This window comes from Triticum urartu, chromosome 2 (genome assembly GCF_003073215.2).
Source record: "Triticum urartu cultivar G1812 chromosome 2, Tu2.1, whole genome shotgun sequence".
Taxonomy (NCBI): Eukaryota; Viridiplantae; Streptophyta; class Magnoliopsida; order Poales; family Poaceae; genus Triticum; species Triticum urartu.
In genome coordinates, this window is record NC_053023.1 from 549,123,456 (window position 1) to 549,129,802 (window position 6,347).

The window sequence follows — 6,347 nt, forward strand, 5'->3', positions numbered from 1 at the left end:
GAATTCAGAGAAGATTCAAATATTGTTCATAGATAGACTTGATCATAAACGCACAATTCATCGGTCTCAACAAACACACTGCAAAAACAAGATTACATCAAATAGATCTCCACAAGAGAGGGGGAGAACATTGTATTGAGATCCAAAAAGAGAGAAGAAGCCATCTAGCTACTAACTATGGACCCGTAGGTCTGAGGTAAAGTACTCACACTTCATCGGAGGGGCTATGGTGTTGATGTAGAAGCCCTCCGTGATCGATGCCCCCTCCGGCGAAGCTCCGGAATAGGCCCCAAGATGGGATCTCGTGGATACAAAAAGTTACGGTGGTGGAATTAGGGTTTTGGCTCCGTATCTGATCGTTTGGGGGTACGTGGGTATATATAGGAGGAAGAAGTACGTCGGTGGAGCAACAGGGGGCCCACGAGGGTGAAGGGCGCGCCTGGGGGATAGGCGCGCCCCCTACCTCGTGGCCTCCTGTTACGTGTCTTGATGTAGGGTCCAAGTCTCCTGAGTTGTATTCGATGAGAAAATCACGTTCCCGAAGGTTTCATTCTGTTTGGACTCCGTTTGATATTCCTTTTCTTCGAAACCCTAAAACAGGCAAAAACAGCAATTCTGGGCTAGGCCTCCGGTTAATAGATTAGTCCCAAAAATAATATAAAAGTGGATAACAAAGCCCAATAATGTCCAAAACAGTAGATAATATAGCATGGAGCAATCAAAAATTATAGATACGCTGGAGACGTATCATGGCACTGTCGTTTAGGTCATATTGGTGTAAAGCGCATGAAGAAACTCCATACTGATGGACTTTTGGAACCACTTGATTATGAATCACTTGGTACTTGCGAACCGTGCCTCATGGGCAAGATGATTAAAACGCTGTTCTCCGGAACTATGTAGCGAGCAACAGATCTGTTGGAAATCATACATACAGATGTATGCGGTCCGATGAATGTTGAGGCTCGCGGCGGGTATCGTTATTTTCTCACCTTCACAGACGATTTAAGCAGATATGGGTATATCTACTTAATGAAACATCAGTCTGAAACATTTGAAAAGTTCAAACAATTTCAGAGTGAAGTTGAAAATCATCGTAACAAGAAAATAAAATTTCTGCGATCTGATCGTGGAGGAGAATATTTGAGTTATGAGTTTGGTCTTCATTTGAAACAATGAGGAATAGTTTCGCAACTCACGCCACCCGGAACACCACAGCGTAATGGTGTGTCCGAACGTCGTAATCGTACTTTACTAGATATGGTGCGATCTATGATGTCTCTTACTGATTTACCGCTATCATTTTGGGGTTATGCTTTAGAGACGGCTGCATTCACGTTAAATAGGGCACCATCGAAATCCGTTGAGACGACACCTTATGAACTATGGTTTGGCAAGAAACCAAAGTTGTCGTTTCTTAAAGTTTGGGGCTGCAATGCTCATGTGAAAAAACTTCAACCTGATAAGCTCGAACCCAAATCAGAGAAATCTGTCTTCATAGGATACCCAAAGGAAACTGTTGGGTACACCTTCTATCATAGATCTGAAGGAAAAATGTTTGTTGCTAAATTTGGATCCTTTCTAGAGAAGGAGTTTCTCTCAAAAGAAGTGAGTGGGAGGAAAGTAGAACTTGATGAGGTAACTGTACCTGCTCCCTTATTGGAAAGTAGTTCATCACAGAAACCGGTTCCTGTGACACCTACACCAATTAGTGAGGAAGTTAATGATGATGATCATGAAACTTCAGATCAAGTTATTACTGAGCCTCGTAGGTCAAACAGAGTGAGATCCGCACTAGAGTGGTACGGTAATCCTGTTCTGGAGGTTATGTTGCTACCATGACGAACATACGAACTATCAAGAAGCAATGGTGAGCCTAGATTCCGCAAAATGTCTTGAGGCCATGAAATCTGAGATGGGATCCATGTATGAGAACAAAGTGTGGACTTTGGTTGACTTGCTCATTGATCGGCAAGCCATTGAAAATAAATGGATCTTCAAGAAGAAGACTGACGCTGGCGGTAATGTTACTGTCTATACAGCTCGACTTGTTGCAAAAGGTTTTCGACAAGTTCAAGGGATTGACTACGATGAGACTTTCTCACCCGTAGCGATGCTTAAGTCTGTCCAAATCATGTTAGCAATTGCCGCATTTTATGATTATGAAATTTGGCAAATGGATGTCAAAACTGCATTCGTGAATGGATTTCTGGAAGAAGAGTTATATATGATGCAACCGGGAGGTTTTTTCGATCCAAAGGGAGCTAACAAAGTGTGCAAGCTCCAGCGATCCATTTATGGACTGGTGCAAGCCTCTCGGAGTTGGAATAAACATTTTGATAGTGTGATCAAAGCATATGGTTTTATACACACTTTTGGAGAAGCATGTATTTACAGGAAAGTGAGTGGGAGCTCTGTAGCATTTCTGATATTATATGTGGATGACATATTGTTTATTGGAAATGATATAGAATTTCTGGATAGCATAAAAGGATATTTGAATAAGAGTTTTCAGTGAAAGACCTCGGTAAAGCTGCTTATATATTGGGCATCAAGATCTATAGAGATAGATCGAGATGCTTAATTGGACTTTCACAAAGCACATACCTTGACAAAGTTTTGAAGAAGTTCAAAATGGATCAAGCAAAGAAAGGATTCTTGCCTGTGTTACAAGGTGTGAAGTTGAGTAAGACTCAATGCCCGACCACTGCAGAAGATAGAGAGAAAATGAAAGATGTTCCCTATGCTTCAGCTATAGGCTCTATCATGTATGCAATGTTGTGTACCAGACCTGATGTGTGCCTTGCTATTAGTTTAGCGGAGAGGTACCAAAGTAATCCAGGAGTGGATCACTGTACAGCGGTCAAGAACATCCTGAAATACCTGAAAAGGACGAAGGATATGTTTCTCGTTTATGGAGGTGACAAAGAGCTCGTCGTAAATGGTTACGTCGATGCAAGCTTTGACACTGATCCGGACGATTCTAAATCGCAAACCGGATACGTGTTTTTATTAAACGGTGGAGCTATCAGTTGGTGCAGTTCTAAACAAAGCATCATAGAGGGATCTACATGTGAAGCGGAGTACATAGCTGCTTCGGAAGCAGCAAATGAAGGAGTCTGGATGAAGGAGTTCATATCCGATCTAGGTGTCATACCTAGTGCATCAGGTCCAATGAAAATCTTTTGTGACAATACTGGTGCAATTGCTTTAGCAAAGGAATCCGGATTTCACAAAAGAACCAAGCACATCAAGAGACGCTTCAACTCCATCCAGGATCAAGTCCAGGTGGGAGACATAGAGATTTGCAAGATACATACGGATCTGAATGTTGCAGACCCGTTGACTAAGCCTCTTCCACAAGCAGAACATGATCAGCACCAAGGCTCCATGGGTGTTAGAATCATTACTGTGTAATCTAGATTATTGACTCTAGTGCAAGTGGGAGACTAAAGGAAATATGCCCTAGAGGCAATAATAAACGTATTATTTATTTCCTTATATCATGATAAATGTTTATTATTCATGCTAGAATTGTATTAACCGGAAACATGATACATGTGTGAATACATAGACAAACAAAGTGTCACTCGTATGCCTCTACTAGACTAGCTCATTAATCAAAGATGGTTATGTTTCCTAACCTTTGTTGGAAAAGGCAGTGCCTAGGAGGCGCTTAGGCACGCTTAGGCGCTAGGCAATGGCCAAACGCCTCGCCTAGGCCATAAATGGAGGCCTAGGCATGGCAAGCAAGGAATTGCCTACCCAAGCAAGAAATCATGCCACATACTCCACTGATATGCCAAACGGGTTATATTCCAATGGCAGTAGACAATAACTAACTTATTTATATGCCCTAAACTAATATCATCACCCATATAATAACCACAAATACACTATGAGTAAAAAACTATATTACCGCCTAGGCCGAGCCTAGGGCGCTTAGGCACCGCCTAGGCACTAGGCGAAGGCCAACCGCCTCGCTTACGCCTACCGCTTTTTACAACCTTGTTCCTAACCATAGACATGAGTTGTCATTTGATTAACGGGATCACATCATTAGGAGAATGGTGTGATTGACTTGACCCATTCCGTTAGCTTAGCACTTGATCATTTAGTTTGTTGCTATTGCTTTCTTCATGACTTATACATGTTCCTATGACTATGAGATTATGCAACTCCCGTTTACCGGAGGAACACTTTGTGTGCTACCAAATGTCACAACGTAACTGGGTGATTATAAAGGTGCTCTACAGGTGTCACCAAAGGTACTTGTTGGGTTGGCGTATTTTGAGATTAGGATTTGTCACTCCAATTGTCGGAGAGGTATCTCTGGGCCCACTCGATAATACACATCACTTAAGACTTGCCGGTAACGAGATTGAACTAGGTATTGAGATACCGACGATCGAATCTCGGCAAGTAACATACCGATGACAAAGGGAACAATGTATGTTGTTATGCGGTTTGACCGATAAAGATCTTCATAGAATATGTAGGAGCCAATATGAGCATCCAGGTTCCGCTATTGGTTATTGACCGGATACATGTCTCGGTCATGTCTACATAGTTCTCGAACCCGTAGGGTCCGCATGCTTAAAGTTCGATGATGGTTATATTATGAGTTTATGTGTTTTGATGTACCGAAGGTAGTTCGGAGTCCCGGATGTGATCACGGACAAGACGAGGAGTCTCGAAATGGTCGAGACATGAAGATTGATATATTGGATGACTATATTCGGACACCGGAATGGTTCCGGGGGTTATCAGATATATACCGGAGTACCGGGGGGTTACCGGAACCCCCCGGAGGTTAATGGGCCTCATGGGCCCAATTGGTGGAAGAGGAGAGGCGGCCAAGGGGCATCCGCGCACCCCTCCCCTCCCAAGTCCGAATTGGACTAGGAAGGGGGGCGGCGCCCCCCCTTTCCTTTCTCCCTCTTTCTCCTTCCCTCTCCTCTCCTACTCCAACATGGAAAGGGGAGAGTCCTACTCCCGGTGGGAGTAGGACTCCTCATGGGGCGTGCCAAGGGTGGTCGGCCCCTCCCCCTCCTCTACTCCTTTATATACGAGGAGGGAGGCACCCCCTAGAGGCACAACAATTGATCTCCTAGATCTTTTAGCCGTGTGCGGTGCCCCCCCTCCACCATAATCCACCTCGGTCATATCGTAGCGGTGCTTATGCGAAGCCCTGCGTCGGTGGAACATCATCATCGTCACCACGCCGTCGTGCTGACGGAACTCTCCCTCAAAGCCCGGCTGGATTGGAGTTCAAGGGACGTCATCGAGTTGAACGTGTGCAGAACTCGGAGGTGCCGTGCGTTCGGTGCTTGATCGGTCGGATCGTGAAGATGTACGACTACATCAACCGCGTTGTGATAACGCTTCCGCATTCGGTCTACGAGGGTACGTAGACACACTCTCCCCTCTCGTTGCTATGCATCACCATGATCTTGCGTGTGCGTAGGAATTTTTTTGAAATTACTACGTTCCCCAACACCCCAGCCCAATAGAACCGGGATTGGATCTTAGCGATCTCATGGTGGAGGGTCTCGTGGAGGTTGTAGAAGTTCATGAGGAACAAGAGGAGACTGGAGAGCGAGGAGTTGATGAGGATAGTCCGGGCCGCCTTCGACAACCACCGACCCTGCCATGGCTCGATGCGCGTTTGCAGCTTGGCCACCGTCGGGCGTAGGTCAGCAACGGTAAGTCTCAAGTCGCTAATGGGCGTCCCCAGGTAGGTAGTGGGCAAGGAGCCGATGCGACAATTCAGGCGGTTGGCAATGTCGAGGGCCTCCGCCGGAGAGTAGCCCATCACCATCACATCACTCTTATCGAAGTTAATCTTGAGGCCAGACATTTGCTAGAAGCAGAGGAGGAGGAATTTGAGGTTAGCGATGTCCGTAGCAGAGCCTTCAACCATACTAATGGTGTCGTCGGCATACTGGAGCAGGGAAATGCCGGAGCCACCGGCCAAGTGGGGGGTAATCCCACGAATATGGCCCGCAGCCTTAGCCTTATCCAGGATGGTTGCAAGCGCGTCCACCACCATATTGAACAAGAACAGGGAGAAAGGATCGCCTTGCCTCACCCCGCAGAGAGTGGGGAAGTAAGGGCCAATCTCCCCATTGATGTTCACGGCAGTGCGACCACAAGCGACCATCTGCATAACCCTAGTGACCCAACGGTCATCGAAACCTTTCCAGAGTAGAACTTCCCGAAGGAAGGGCCAACTAAAGGTGTCATAGGCCTTATGGAAGTCGATCTTCAGAAAGACCGTCATGAGGTGTTTGGAGCGGACCTCATGGAGGACTTTATGAAGAACTAGCACCCCATTCGGAATATAT

At 45.7% G+C, this 6,347-nt stretch overlaps 1 pseudogene; it reads right to left on the reverse strand.

The window, feature by feature from the left end:
- The window catches only part of LOC125537261, a 62,434-nt pseudogene extending 56,574 nt beyond the window's left edge, over positions 1-5,860 (reverse strand).
- Positions 5,861-6,347: the final 487 nt, after the last annotated feature.